At 44.9% G+C, this 16,206-nt stretch overlaps 1 protein-coding gene across 2 annotated transcripts in view; it reads right to left on the bottom strand.

Annotated features, from left to right (window-relative positions):
• Window positions 1-13,414, bottom strand: part of ADGRF5 (adhesion G protein-coupled receptor F5) — a 46,796-nt gene extending 33,382 nt beyond the window's left edge. Inside the window, exon 1 of one of the 2 annotated variants that reach the window (XM_082306385.1) lies at window positions 13,108-13,414. The gene's annotated coding sequence lies outside the window, so the exon portion shown is untranslated. The remainder of the gene's footprint in view (window positions 1-13,107) is intronic. The other variant, XM_082306384.1, reaches the window with a different exon arrangement.
• Between the last annotated feature and the right edge of the window lie 2,792 nt (window positions 13,415-16,206).

The raw sequence follows: 16,206 nt of genomic DNA, 5'->3' as shown, positions 1-16,206 counted from the left end.
GATCCATCTTAAATGTCCTCTGCTTTCTATTACAGCCCAGGATGCTTTGATCTCTCTCAAAGGGAAGCCAAGACACAGGAACTTTTATAATGAGCTGAACATGTTCTTACTGCCCAGAAAACAAGCTGCCTCTAGAGCCTGCACTCAGTTTTCACGTGTGAGGCTGACCAGAGATGCCACTGCAGAAAACCCACAAGGCTTTTCAAGAGGAGATATTTCCTGATACCATTCGTCAGGTAGTGCTCATTATTTCCCCCTGCACTGATCTAAGTCCTTCAACATCTTATCTGCAGATCACTTTATCAAGTGGACTAACTTGTTCTGCTGCTGTAACACACCCGTTCTAACAAAAGAGGGTGTTGGGGACTGAATGCAGTAAAATCATGTTTTGTAGGTATGGCAATATGTTTGTGGGCTTTGACTTAAACAACAAGGGAGGAAAACTATCTAAAGTTTTGCTACCTGAGCTGGCAGCATGCTTGCCGTGGGCTGGACCTGGCAGGCATTAGGGACATCCATCGGTGCCTTTGGAGAAGCTGCACAGAGATGAACAAGCAGAAAACCGAGGCTACATCTACAGTACTAAATGCAACCACCTCTGTCTCTGCAGACAGGTTTTGTGGCTGGCCTTGTGCTGGTGCCTTCTATGCCCCTCTCTGAGACAATTTAACTTCCTGCAGAAAACTAAACCAGCAGCAAGGCATCTAGCTTGCTTTCATCTGAGCAAGTTTAATCAGCTCAGAGAAGGGCCCAGTGAGTGCCAGGGCCAGAGGAAGGATAGGAGCAGATCTGTGGCCCCAAGCAGGGAAGGGGGAAGGAACAGAGGTGGGCAGGAGGGTGAGGAGAAGGAGGACGTCTTCCTTTCTGCCCTGGCAAGCAATTAAGCATGAGCCCATGGTTTATCCCTACAAAAACAGCTGTGTCATTTTTCATCCAGTGTTGCTCCCTTGGCTGTCTGCTTGCAAGTTCAGACAAGCAGCAGTGCCAGCACAGAGGATGAGGTGAAGAGGAGGGCAGGCTTGGTTTAGACCGAGTTAGCTGTGGTGGATCCACACCTTTCACATTGCCAGCCCTTGACTGGAAAACCAATCTGATTTAAACCTTCCTAACCCCCTTTTTTTGTTGTTGCTGTGGCTTTCAACAATTTTAACCAACAGCACCTTAGGGCGTGGGAATGGGAAAGAATGTCAGCAAGGGGACAAGATTCCTTAAAAGAGGGTTTCTGCTCAAGACACTGTATCATCAAACTGCAGCCTAAAGGGATGAGAAATCTTGGTTCACTTTGCAGGAGAATGTGAAAATTGCACAATGGCAGAACATTAGGTATGTAATGAACTTGGTATGTGAGCACAGGGGGATGTCCTGATCATGCTGGTGTTTTTTTCTGTATGCATTCATCATGTACTGTCATGTCACCAGAAACTGAACTTCTTGTATTTTAAAGTTTTAAAGTTTCAACCTCAGAACACTTTCAGTTTAAACATCTGAGACTGCACTTAGAGAGCCATCACAGGCTCAGGAAAGCAAGCAAAAGGTGTGTTGGAGGATATCTGCTCTGAATGAGGAGCGCTCATCCAAAACAAGGCAGGGCTATGCTGATCCTGTAATTCACTGGAGATGTGCAAAAGCATGTTACAAAAGCATGTGAACACATTTCATCTGGCACAAATACAATAGACCAGGGTAATGTTCCTGCATAGGTGCAACCTGAGAGATACTGTTCAAAGCAAAAGTAAATGTGGGAACAACTTAGAAATGAACTTAACAAGATACAGCCCTCTTGACTCGCCCATCTTCATTCTAAGTCCTGGCTGCTCACACTTCAGCCTCATCTCTAGAATATAACCTTGGCAATTTATGTAATCAAATCCCATTGCCACTTGTACCTCAAACTCAGAAAAAGATGGCAAAACCTCTCAGAAGCTGGATGCAACACTGCAGGTTCTTATACCATTTGCCTTTCTCATTATTTTGGAGTCTGAATTTTGCATGGTCAGCTTCTCAGAGAGATGTGTTTTAGAAATGGAAGGACAGAGTGAATCCCAAGCATATTGGAATTAATAGGCAGATTACTTTGAGATAAACGGTTTTGGGGTGAATCTGGCAATGCCTGGGGCTTCATTTATTATATCTCTCACATGACTTTATATAGTTTTGCCCACCTCAGCCTTGCAGAAAAGAATCTGGAGGGAGTCCTAGCAAATTGCTACCTAACTCCACTCAGCATGATGTTGTTGAAAATAAGGCTAATCTCATTCTAAAGTTTATTAACAAGTATTTTTAATTTAAGGTCTGGAAGGTAACAAAAGTACTCTACTTGATGCTGTTGATGCCTTGGCTGGAGTGCTGTGTCCGGATGTTGCTGTATTGGAGAGCATCCAAAGGAGAGCCATGTAAATGCTAAGACGTAAGTAGAGTATGACCTTGTGAACATGTTGAAGGTTGTTTGGTTTAGGTAGAAGAATCAGGTAAGGACACAACAACAGTCTGTCGCTTGGTAAAGGACTAACACAAATGTTCACAGCAATAGCTGAGTGAAGGATGATGTGAAATCACACAATCTGAAGCAAAGATAAGTATGTTAGTGATAATGGAAAATGTGTAACTGCAAAGGTTAGAAGCACTGAATTAGACTACTGGGGCAGCTGCAAAGTTCCCTTCGGTGGAGATTTTTAAGAACAGGCAATAAAATTGCTGACATGGAAGAGAGCTCTTGATTCTGCCTCCATGTGAGTTTGTGGCAATGGGGCGCCAGGTAGACTGTTTATTGACCTCTTCCAATTACCTCTTTCTGTTTCTCTCTGCTGCTTCCATTTCTGTGCAATGAATGAGTTCAAAGAGATTCAGAGGAGACATGCAAGACCACTGATCTGTGTATTCAGAGCTGTGTTTGGACTTTGCTATATCCATCTTAGACAAGTTCAGGAATTCCTTTCTGGATGTCTCCAGCACAACATTCCCACTGGTTTAAGCACAGAGGAGGTGAAATGTATCTACAGCCTTACCTAGGGTTTCTCCCAAAATGATATTTCCAGAGAAGGGCTCTGGTTCACACCCTCTTCTACATCAAGTCACATTTTCCATCCTTGTTTATGAAGCATATACTTTTCCTTCTTGACCTATGACTTTAAATTTCTCTATTCCTCTGTAAGCCTTCCTGTGAATTGATGACCTTTTTACATACTCAAATAGTCTATATGGAAAATGAAAATAATTTAGTCCCAGCTATCTGCAGATCAGTCTTAAATAATACCATGACCAAGCAGGACTTCCTGCAAGAAGAAAATAACTCTGCAAGACTCGTGTTTGCAAGGCACAGTAGCTGGAATAGGAACCACTGAGCCAGATAATTGAGAGCATAGAAAATACTGCCCAGCTGACTGGCCAAATTATCACATCCTTCAAGCACACCTCTGAGAGCAGCAAACAGAACTTTCCATGAGCATTTCAACATAGTCTGGACAGTACCAGCTCTCCTGGAACAGTTCACAGTTGGACTTAGTGCTTGTCAGTGGAGAACAGCAATCTGCGGGATCAGTGAGGGTATTCTGACATGAATAAACACTAACTGCAGTAGTTATTGGCTAAGCATTAGCTAAGGGAAGGATGAAGGTGAGAAACAGTCTGCCACATTTGGCAAGACATGAGCACTGTCCCGGTTGCTGGCTAGCTGTACAGCTGACCGGTCTGGGAAGCTACCGCACTAACGCTAGACCTCTGGCCTACCCTCTCATGGGGCTAGCTAACAAAGTTCACCTGCACTTACAGCCATTTCACTGTGTTAGGATAGGAAAGGCTTGCTGAGAGCTAACTTTTCTTCAGAGTAGGTACCTCCATCTTTGGCAGGGAGATGATGCCCACGTAGGTCATGGCTTCTATGGCCTTACCAGTGTCGCATGGTACAGAGACACCTGGGTTGTACCAAAGCCATAAGTAATATATTGTTGGCATCCTGTATAATCCCTTGCAGTAGGGTTTGGTAGCTCACGTCTGGTGGCCAGACTGCTTCTATAAACACTCTCACAGCCCTGTGGCTCGTTACTTGGGTTCCCTAGCTCAGGTAAAGTCTGTTCACTCACAGAGACCTGGCTTATTCCACCTTATCCTTCTGCCTGACTCCCAGATTTCCACTCTTGTCTCTTACAGGGAGACACATCTGGTAGCCTTTCTTAGCCTGCCCCAACATGTATTTTTTCTAGAGTCTTTGGGACAACATTTCTCATTTGATACCAGACTTAATGATGAGAAGATTTCCTGGTTCTGGATGCATCTGAAGCAGTGTCCAGTCCCCAGGCTCCCCAGTACAAAAGAGACAGATATACTGGAGTGAGTCCAGCAAAGGGCCACAAAGATGATTAAGGGCCTAGAGTATCTGTCATACCAGGAGAGGCTGAGAGCTGGGACTGTTTAACCTGGAAAAGGAAAGGCACAGGGGGATCTTGTCAATGTCTATAAATAACTAACTGATGAGGGGAACTGAAGAAGCACCCACCCTGGAGTGGCTTCTTTGGTGAGGGATTATTAATGCAGAAGTGTAAGTTGAAACAAGCATTTCCCCTCTGTGTGGTCACCCTCATATTCGGCTTTAGGGGTTTGTCAAGCCTCATTGTAAAAGCAGTTAATTCTGTGGTTTTACTCCTTTGTTCACACTGAGAGACCGTTCCTTCACCCCTTGAATGGGTAGTGGTTGCTTAATGCCATAAGCAGATTTGCACTTGGTTGGATCCAAGGATCCTCTAGCCCAATCACTTCTTATCCAAAGAAGGCTACAGCAGAGGCCCTAGGGAAGAGTTTTGGGAACGCAAAGCAAGCTTGTAGCAGCACATCTTCTGGATGTTCTTTCCACCTCTGGCTGTCAGAAGTACAGGGACTTCTGGAGGCAGAGGCAAGCCCTTGGTGTTTCATAGCCCTTCATGGCCTATTAAGCTTGCACAAAATGAAGTAAACTATAAGGAAACCTAGGAGAGTGTCCAACATCCACAACGTCCAGGAGCAAGGAGGTCTAAATGTCCTTTGCTTGCTTTGAATGTGCCGCTCGTTAGGGCCAGGTCTGGCCCTTAATTATGAAACTGGATGGCTTATTTGCTTTGTGGCCTCATAGCAGCATACATCACTTCAAAATTCCCCATCAATTGTGTAGGCTGAAGAGTCCTATGTCATTCTAGCACAGCAGTCATCCCACCTCTTTGATACTTGTTCTGCTCTGCATCTTTCCAATTGGGCTATATCTTTTTGGAACTTAAGTAAGCTTGTTTGTCCCCATGCCAGCATGTTCCTGTGTCTTAAATAGCTCTGCCTCCCTTTAGGCATTTTGGATGAAAGGCCTATGGTGCCATGAGATCTGTGGAGGTGAAGGATGGATGGGGAGAGGAACCAGGAGCTCCTAAAGATTAGAAGGTGTGAAGGGAGCAGATACGTGGCTGGCACAAGACAGTCTAGCTCCATGGCGGCCCAGTAGCTTATAGCAGCTGAGCCCTGTTTTACCCTTTTCAAACAGCTACTGAGTGTTTTTTTTCAGAGACTCAACCTCCGGGTAGAAAGCCCTTGTTTTCAGTGACCATCCAGTTTGTTCTTCCTCAGCCACAACAGAAGACCTTTCCCTTCTGTGCATAAAACATGACCTTTGGGTAGTGCGTAATAATTTGGATGATCAGACAATGTTTGGTTCAGACATAAAACACACAATGACTTTAAGAAACACACACCCAGGCACAACAATATTTCATGGTAGAGTTGGCTAAAAAGGAAAGGGGGGACAGGGGAAGTTGCACTGACCTTAGATAACACATCTGAATGAGAACAAAAATAAGATAAACACAAGTTAATCAAAGACTCCAAATTGAACCACTTAGTGATAAGGATTCAAACAGGCAATAAACAGGCTGTGAGTTGTTTGAGGCTCTGTGATGTTTGAGGACCCGTGTTATTCCTGCTTTGTGCCTAGCATGGTGCAGGGGGCTGAGCTAGCTGGTATGCTAAGCGACCTGTAGGACCTGAGCAGAGCTTTCATTTCTAGGGGGACTGTAGGGTCAACATTTATTTTTGTGAGTTAGTTGTGTGCAAACAGATGTTGTGGCACTCATAAGTGAAGGGATGAATGTTCTCCGTGCCACATTGCACATTAATATGCCAGGCTGAAAACAGTGGTAGCTGAAACCAAAGTGAAAAAGGCATTTAAATCAGCACTTTACTGGAAAAAGAAAGCCTTGTCCAAATCTTGCCCTCTTCCTGGCATTTCTTCCTCATGTCTGCTCAGGAGGTTTTGCTCAATGCTAGCTAAAGGCTCCTCCTTGACCTTTGTGTTGGAGTTTTGTAGAAGGAGCAAAGAAAAAACATAAAAAAGCAAACGTGAAACAATGAGTTCCACTCTGCTATTCCAGCTCTTTGCATGTAGCTGCGTACCATATGTTTTGAAAAGCTGTGGAAAAGCACACACAAGCATGCATTCACTCAACTCTGGTGGCTGGGATGGGAGAAGGGATGGAGCCATGAACTTTCCCTCCCCCCTCCTCATCCTTTCTGGAGCATCCACAGTTATTAAGTGTTAGGCCTATCTCACAGTTAGCATCAATGAAACAAGACATTTGGAGCTCAGCTGTATGTGGGTACAGGGAAGATGGAAATCTGCATGTACTCATTCCAATATCTATATAGTGAAAAGGGAGGTCTAACAACATCCGTTGAAGTGGAATTTCCATGGGCTTCAATGACTTTTGGATTAAGTCCCTAAGTCAGGCCAGCCACGGGTTACTTCTATAGACTGAGGTACTAGAAAGTCTGATGACTGCATGCTTCCTGCTCATTTCGTTTTATTGACCTCTTGATTTTTTTCCTGTTATTGCTGCAAGCGCAGCTGGTGGTATAGGAAGCTACTGCAAGTTGTGTCGATGTCAGCCATTTGGAGTTTGTATAATCCCACTCTGGACAGCAGGAGTTTCCTGCCTGAGGGTCTGGCCTGTCACACCTAACAACAAAAATGTAGAATTACAAAATAGCATCAACCTTTTGCAGAAAGAATCATATAAATGGAGGCAAATCCCCTAGATCAGTGAAGGCAGGTCTCTGTTGTCCGTATCTCGTAATTGCCTTCTGTAATGATTAAGCCTGAGAGAAAAAATAATTGTTTATATTTTGTTCCACTGATCTCACTTCCAGCCTTACTATTTTTCTACTGATCTGTCTTCCAGAGCACAGGATTACTCAGAAATGCTAAATGGTGCCAGTATTTAACTTCTTTGAAGGCCTCACTTGTCTACAGTGTTTTCAATATCATCAGAGCTCTTTCACTTCATCACTGGCATTAGGTGTGAGATCAAGATAGAATATCATCAACGTGGATGGGACTGGTTTGTTTTTAGAAGACTTTAAGGAATATTAAACTTCAGACAGATGCTTGGCCTGATTCAAAATGACATCACACTTCAGATTTAGACCAGGGATGGTCCAGCCTTGTGAACCCTTATGGTGCGTGTTGGGCTAACGTGGCTTAAAAGCACAGCAATGCAGAGACAACTCGTACCTGACAGCAGGTTTGCTCATGAGACCCAACACTGAGCTGGATGAAGGAGTGGCATTTCTCAGGCCCTGGGGTGCCTTTGGAGAGCTTAAACAAACACCTGCCATGAGATGTAAGGCCAGAGTAGATGACCTGCACAGGTATCTTTCTGGGAGACCTAGTCAATAGTTAGCTTGTTCCTTGTCTCAGCCAATGCCAAGATTCATAGAAATGATTCAACGGACAGTATGGGCCAGGGGCTCTTCCCAGTCGGCTTCACAGCCTAGGCTGCCTTGTTGTAGAGGGAAAAGGAGAGTTCAGGCATATGGAGGTGAGCTATGCCCTGACAGATGGCCTCAGGGTTAGGGAACAATTCCGGTCTCGCACACTACACTGTTTCTGTTGCATGTGTTTCTCCTAATCCTAGCATGCCCTAAGGTAAAATACATGTTTCAACATTCTTTAGCTTCTCTGTCCTCAATGAGATGAGGTTGGTGCCTAATTTTGGTGGCATGTCCCGTGGCAAATCTTCAGAGGCACCTGTGTTTCTGCTGACTGTATGGGCAATCTAAGTTTTACTTGAGTAGGAATCTCCCCTGCTTCAACACCCTCAAAAGCATCTGCACTTACATTAGGGACAAGGGAAGCCTCCCTTATCTGCTGTCAGATAGATTAGGTCTTCACCAAGTTTGGTACTATGATGCTGAAACAGTGTTGGAGCCACCATTGCAAGTCTGGCCAGAAATAAGGCATTTAGGAAAAGAGCAGGCAGCTTTTGGGACAGATTTGCATTAATAACATAGAACACCTCCCCTATGAGGACAGGCTGAGAGAGCTGGGGTTGTTTAGTCTAGAGAATAGAAGGCTCCGTGGAGATCTTATAGCAGCCTTCCAGTACTTAAAGGAGGCTTACAGGCAAGGTGGGGAAGGACTCTTTATCAGGGAGCGTACTGATAGAATGAGGCATAATGGTTTTAAACTGAAAGAGGGTAGATTTAGACTAGATGTTAGGAAGAAGTTCTTTACCGTGAAGGTGGTGAGACACTGGAACAGGTTGCCCTGAGAAGTTGTGAATGCCCCATCCCTGGAGGTGTTCAAGGCCAGGCTGGATGGGGTTCTGAGCAACCTGGTCTAGTGGAACATGTCCCTGCCCATGGCAGGGGAGGTTGGAAGTAGATGATTTTTAAGGTCCTTTCCAACCCAAACCATTCTGTGATTCTAACATCTTGTGTGTCCTTACTGAGATAAGGGCCAGTGGTTATGAATGGCAATTGGACTTTTTAAGCCGTAGGCTTGAAAGAGGACGCATAGTGAGAGGAAGGAAGGAAGTGCCATCAGTCCTGTTTTACAGCCGGCGAGACTTGAGGCAGGCACAGGTTCATCCAGGATCTCAGCCATAGGATCAGTCAACCCAGATTTTAGGGACCCCATGCAGGAGTTTAAAAAATTTCTCCCTCAAGAAGGAACAGTAAAACAATTTCAGGAGCAAGGGGCATGCTGTGAACAGCCTGTCATAAGGCACACAGGGACAGCTTTGGAATGAAGATGGTTTCTACACACTCAGCCTGATGGCTGTTGAAGGCCAAGCCTGTGGTCACAGGAGCGAGGCAAAGCAGGAACTCTAGTAGAGCTTTTCCTCTGGGCATGAACAATTGGGGGAAGCTCTGCCGTTTTGAGGAATTTCCGAGGACAGTAAATTACATACTAGATCACAGCTCTATTATGTTTTTGGGGAAGGCATTTGGACATTAATGTTTCGTATTAAGATTTAAATGGGGAATACATACAGCTCTGCTACTCACTGGCACCCTCAGACCTGGCCTGCCACAGCATTTTCTCTCCTGTTGAGGTGGGTTTAAGCAGAGCCTGGGTTGACAGCAGCCAACCGTGTAAACAGACCCTTGCTACCTCTGTGTTCTCTCCTGCCAGACAAGGATGGTATTAGCTGTCCCTACTTCACAGGGTGTTTAGAGAGAACCTGGGGCAGGAATAACCCATCAGTACTTGCGCTAACAGCCTGATAAAGCAAGAGCTGTAGAAATACCTAGAAGGCAAGTGAGACACAGCTCCCCTTTCAGCCAGAAGGATTTCAATGGCAGGAGTGGTCCATTTTAGGTGACCTTTGAGTTCTTCCTAAAACAAATATTACTTTGTGTAAATCAGCTGATTGATTGAGATGACACAAGGGAGTAAAAGGTTCTTTCTGGGCTGGGCAAAACCTTCTGTTTATTCAGAAGTGGTCCATTAGAAGGTGTCTAAAAGGTGGGCTAGATATCCTATTGTGGTGGGTGGACCCTGTCCTGCAGCTAAGCACCCACACAGCCACTCACTTACTCCCTACCTGTCAGCAGGATGGGGGAGAGAATAGGAAGAGAAAAAGTGAGAAAACTAGTGGGTTGAGATAAATACAGGTTAATAAGGGAAAGAAAGAGGAAAGAAAAAACAAGTGATGCAAAGGGGATCGCTCATCGCTCAACCCCTCCCACAAGCAAACAGATGCCCAGCAAGTCTCCAAGCAATGGCCACCTTGGAAGACAACCCTGCCCCTGTTTTTTATTGCTGAACATGATGTTATATGGTTTGAAATACCCCTTTTGTGAATTCGGGTCAGCTTTCCCAGCTGTAGCCCCTCCCAACCCCCAGCCCAATCACTACAGAGATAGAGGGGGAAAAAGAGAAAGCCTTCACGCTGTGCAAGCACTGCTCAGCAATAGCCAAAACATTGGTGTGCTGTCAACACTGTTTTAGCCACAAATCCAAAACACAGCACCTTATGGGCTGTTATGAAGAAAGTTAACTCCATCCCAGCCAGACCCAGTACTCCCATCTTGTTTGGCTTGCTGTCCTGCTTTCATATGGGAGTTATGATGGAGAGGGGAGGGCTTTGGGGCAGAATTCATTACAGACTTCCACAGGGATAAACTGAGGTTTGGAGAGAAGATATGGGCTGGGTGCAGAAATGACGGATTAAGGTTACAACATCCATGCCATGTCATAGGATTGTTGTCAGAGTGAAACCTCTCTTACAGGCCACCACCATAAGCAGACAAGCCCTCAGAATAGGCTGCAAATATAGTCAAAAATTCCTTAACAAAGTCCACTGGTGCAGCATTATCACATGCAAATATAGTGCTGTAATTACTAGACAACCTGCCACAGTGAGTTAGCTTCTCTGCAGGATCTGCTCTTTCCTGCAAAAAACGTGGAGTGGATCATTCCTCTGTCAGAGAGAAACAAGCCATTGTAAATCATCTTTTGCAAGCTCTTTCCCATGCTCCCTGTTCCTGCACACCCACCTTGTGCCTCCCATCTCACCCACTTTCCTAGTACAACCCCTCCAGCCCACTGTAGGGCCACCATCACAGCCCTCCAGTTTCTGCCCTCACCCAGCACTGGCTCAGTCCTTATGCAGGATGCTGCCGAGCACAGATAAGGGGGACAAGCGCTGCTTCGTTACCACACGCAGCAGGTGCTGGATCAGATTAGTTGATGGGTGGTAACTGCCCATAGGCATGCTGAGCAACATGCAAGATCGTTTGAGAAATAAACTCTGCGTAACCATGCGGCTACAGTGAATCAGCTCGCGAAGCGCAGTTGGACCCCTCTTTGAGACGACAATCCTAAAAGATTTTTTAACAGAAAACCGGAAAATGGTTTTCTGAAAGGAGTTTGGGTTTACTGTAGATTCATCCCGTTTAGTCTTAAAAAGCCATGATTCTTCCACAAGGCTGAGCTTAACTCCAGCAGCAAATAATTTCAGTTTCAAGTGCAAGTGCATTTCAGTTACAATGTGCAAATGTAGCCCCCAAACTAATGATGCCCTCACCAATGATGCAATTCACGTCCGTGCTTGCCTACTGTAAGCCCTTGTTTCTTCTGGCAAACCACGAATTACAGCCATGAACGGCGGCAGCATGGAGGCTTTCTTGATCAAGATGAATGGGTTAAAAAAGGAACTCTAGTAAAGGCTGCGCTGGTCTTTTGTGTTTTAACAATGAGAGGAAGCTCTGCCTAGTTTGAGGAATTTCCCACGTCTCCAATTCAGACTTTGGAAAACTGCTTTATTAAACCTATCTAAGAGGTGTTAAAAAAATAAAAATAATCAAGGAGATTAGGACAAAGATATCTTCCCAGAGCCTACGCATGTTCTGTTTGTTTGTTTTTTTAAACCTGGATCACTGGAGGCAAATTCAGAGGAATCTAAGGAAGTTAAATAATGACAAATGCCAAATACTCACAGCAAGTTCCTGCTGAGCTGGCCGAGCCATTTCTGAATTCAGTCAAGTGTCACTGCTATGCAGATGCTAAAGATTTGCCCCTAAATTTCCTTATGTACCACTTCATTCTGCAATGTTGCCAGACATCGCAAGAGAGATTAAGTGACAGAAATAGATGAGGAATTTTCTGGGTGAGAGGAAGATTGAAACGTGCATTTTCACCATGCAACAGCAGGTGATGGAGCAAGGAGAAATGGAGCCTCAGACTTTCAAATACCCAGTGTCCTTTCCCTTGCTATTCCCTTGCCTGTTACAAGCTCATTGCCTCCTGTAAAACTGTCACTGGAAGCGAGAGTTACAGCATTCAAACAATTACACCTTTCTCCCCCAAATCTGAAAGCTCCTAATGCATGTAGGTGAGCATCGCTTTCCCACTGATGGGGAGAGAGAAACAAGGTTGTACAAGGTTGCACAGCTAGTTTTTTTCTGAATCACGATCATTTAAGTGACCAGTGGATACTGCTGCACCAGAGATGTTTGGATGGAGCAGGACTTTTGGGGTTATAGACATCATTGGAGGTGAAAGCATCAGAAAGCATCCCTGCATCCCCCCCCGACACTGCGCACCGATGACAGCACTCCAGCACTCCAACATGACACCATGAAACTGGCTTTCATTTAAGCAGCTCAAAACACAGGTAGAAAAGAATGGGAACAAGATAAATGTGACACTCAAAGACAGTACGCAGCAGTGGCTCAGCCTGTGGCCACGGGTGCCCCAAGTTCCTTTCCCCTGTCAGCAAGCCTCACCTAATATGAAACTGAAGGGGGATGCAAGAGATATTGCTCTTAAAAGAAACAAACCCACCATTTTATACAGCTGACAAAAATACAGTGCCTGTTATCTGCATTGCAAATACCAGCCACTGTAAACATAAAACAAAGTGAAAAAAATCCAAATGCTATTGCAGTTGATCTGTTTTTTTTCTGAGACTATGTAGCATGCCTTAGGAGGTAATAAATGTAGTCCAGGTTAGCACAGTATTTCTGTGCATGTCCCTCTTTACCTCGGCAGCCCTGAGCTTAAACTAGATTAATCATAGCATCTATTAATTCACTAGCCAAGCTAAAAGACAGTAGCACTTTGTCAGAAGCTTGAATGGCTTAATTCATACCCCAAAAAGCCAAAAGCATCCTACAGAAAACTGTCAGCTAATCACCACAAAATGAAACATGCGGCCAGTAGAAAACTGCAGCAAGTTTACCAGTCGTGCAAAGCTTACACCGCAATGTCAGAATCTGGCCCTGAAAATTCCTTCAAGCCACCTTCACCTGCCCCAAACTATTAAACCGCACACGGAGACCGATGCTACATTTTACACACATCTTCCATACCTGTAGGACAACAAGTGCTGGTCGTGTCCGAGTCTTTTCCAAACTTGTCCTCCTGTGCTGGGAAGGATACCTCCCATCCAAGCGTCAACTCCTGCCTCTGTCTCTGCCCTTTGTTTTCCCAAGAGCTCGAGACACACCTGCTTTTCCGTGTGTGCCGTTGGTTGTTGGGCTTGGGGTTTGTTTTTTTGTTTTGCTTTTCTTTTTGGAACAAATTAAACAGCCTGTGAGCAATTCACAGTAAGCGAGAGACAGAACCTTTTGGCTTGTGGTGATTTAATCAAGCAAACCCCGTGACCTCCCTTTCCTGCGATCAGTGGGAACCGATCCCTTCTCCACCAGCACGGGGTGGAGTTGCAGCTAAAAAACACGAGCCTGAAAGCACTGTGCTGGATGGGCAGGGCAGATCTTCCTTCTCCGTTTGTTGTGTCAGAGAACACGATGATTCCTGCTGGTCCGAAACACGGAGATGACCTCTGGCCAGGAAGGACCCTGGGAAATATTTTCTAAGCACTTTCCTGCCTTGGGGGGGAAAGTGGATGCAAGGGACACTTGGGCGGGGGTGCTCGCAGAGCTGCTGGAGAGTGTAATTTCAAGATGAGGAAAACACTTTTTTCGTTATTAGGGTGTGAAAGTAAATTACTTTTTTTTTCTAGGGTAAACTGTTCTAAGAGCCTCAGTTGTCACTATACACAGTGATTTGGAGCCTAAAAGTTGTGTAGGTGCTTCTCAGACTTTCAGCTACGGTGCCTTTCATGCAAAGAAGTGCTGAGGTACTCTGCAAATTAATATCGGAGAGCCTTTCCACACGGAGCTCATGTTCAGCAACACACCAGCGATGCAGCTGTGGCCCAAGGGCTCCTTGTCAAGGTGCAGAAGAAATCTGGGCAGGCTCATGCATCCAGAAGGACAACTACCCCTGGAATAACCCCCAAACTGTGCTGTGCAGGTCCTGCTGCCTCACACCGGGGCTCCCAGAGGGGGATTTTCATGCACTAGCCAAACAACTGCACCCCCGAAGGTGGGGAGTCATTCCCCAGGGCTCAGTCCTGGCGCAGAGTTTATGCTGATAAAATGAAGGACACTGTAATGACCACCTTGCTTTTATCTCTCCTGGCTTTGCACCATCTCTGATGTTCTTGCAAGATAACCCACTACAGCACCGTGGCCCAACATCAACATATCAGATGGCACAGGGCACGTGCCATCCATCTGTGATGAGTATTGCTTTCTGGAGGTATCAGTTTCTCCTTCTTGACTGTAGAAGTAGCCGAGGACAGCTAGCCTCTCTCTGTTTCAGGGTCTGAGTGCAGTGAATCTGGACCATCTTTCTGAGGATGTCTTGAGATGGAAAATTGTATATAGGACTCCAGTCTCTACAGCTAATAACATCCTTCTTTCTGGACACAACAAGAATTTATTTTAGTATCTTGGCATCTCCACTCAGGATCACTTTTTAGTTATTCTATCATGATCCAGCTCATACCAAAAAAAGCAAAAAAGGACATCAGAATATTTTGTTGGTGAATACACCTCACCCACATGCTCACTGATATACACTTTCTTTTTTTTGCACGGAGAAGGAGAGAAAGGGACAGAGAGGGAGCTGTATACCACATCTTTACATTCTCTTGATTAATGAGTGTGATCTGTATTTCCTTATATTTACCAGCAGCCTCTATATCTAACAGCAGTCACTTCATTTCAGTGGGCTTTTCAGTTTCATTTCCTTTTGTCTGGCTAGAGCTGGAAGTTTTATTCCCATTTATCTCCTTCTGCTGGCTGGGATGAGTAAAATATGACGGCTGGGACATCTAGGAAAGAAAATGCTGCTGAGATGCTTCAATTAGAGTGACAGAATGATTATTTCTTTTAAGTAGGGCACCTGAGTGATTATTTTTTAAAGTATATAGAAAGTGCTCATGGTATGTTTATTGTTCATTCTTGTTTTCCTGACTTTTATTCCCATCTATATCGTGGTTTGCTGGTGGGTTTGGTGTTGGGTGGAAGACGGTTTCCACCCTCACGGTAGTTTCCAAGGTTTCAGAACTGTTCCTGTTCAACATCAAGATAAGCTTAAAATCTTCAAGAAAGCCTGGGGCAGATTTTAGTCTCACATCTGGAAACTGGAGAGAAATGGGTACTCTAGAGAATGGTTAGATAAATATCTAAAACAGCTCAGAAGAAAGTATCTAAATTGGCTCAGACTAGAGATGCTTGTTCTCTCTGTTGACTAATGGGAGCCTTGAAGACCAGCTCACGAGCAGGTATCTGCATGGCTGACATTTCCAGTGAAGTGAGATGAACACTATTCTTTGTGGCAAGGCCTTGCTGCAATCAATGTGTCGTTATATTATGCAAAATGGAACAGCTCTTTGGACTTCAAGATAAGAGCTGACAGGCACGGTTCAGCAGCAGCATCATCCACCAACAATTTGATTTGCCAGAGTGCAGACTGGTGCCTAGGCTGGACATACAAATTTTGAAGGGAACAAGGAAAGCCTGAACTGTTGACAATTGAGTAAATGCAAGCTACGCCTAGGTTTGGATTAATCTGTTTTAGAGATTAAGAAAGGCTTGCAAGACCTCAGCAGAGTCCTATGATCTTTTTTTATATATCCTGTGCCCTATCTTTGCATGGCAGAGCTTAATCAGTTTGTATGGCTCTGAGCACAATGGGGCTCTGAAGTTGGCTGGGGCATCTCAGTACAACTATATCCAATATAAATCATTAAATGCCATGGGTCACTAGAAGGATGATATAGCAGGTATCTCACAAGCCTGTCCTGTCATCAAGGAACGTCATGACCATCAAGTGAGGTGCAATGCTCTAGTGTGCCCAAGGACAGCAAAGGGATATTTCAGTTGTCCTGGTGATCCTGGCAGAGAGCAAAGAATTAACCTTTGCTCATACTGGGGACAGCAAATCCTGACTCACTTTGCTCTAATGTGCAGAGAAGGAAGGAAGTAATGAAATGTCTCATTATACATCTGACTTGAGTAGTATATTTAGAATTGACAGCAATGCCGAAGGCTGCACGATTTCATACCAAAAGGAGCAACATGCTCTGGGCTGTCTCACTGCAGCCAGTGGTCAACTGA

This window comes from Platalea leucorodia (assembly GCF_965183815.1).
Source record: "Platalea leucorodia genome assembly, chromosome: 3".
Taxonomy (NCBI): Eukaryota; Metazoa; Chordata; class Aves; order Pelecaniformes; family Threskiornithidae; genus Platalea; species Platalea leucorodia.
This window is presented reverse-complemented; position numbering and strand designations above follow the sequence as displayed.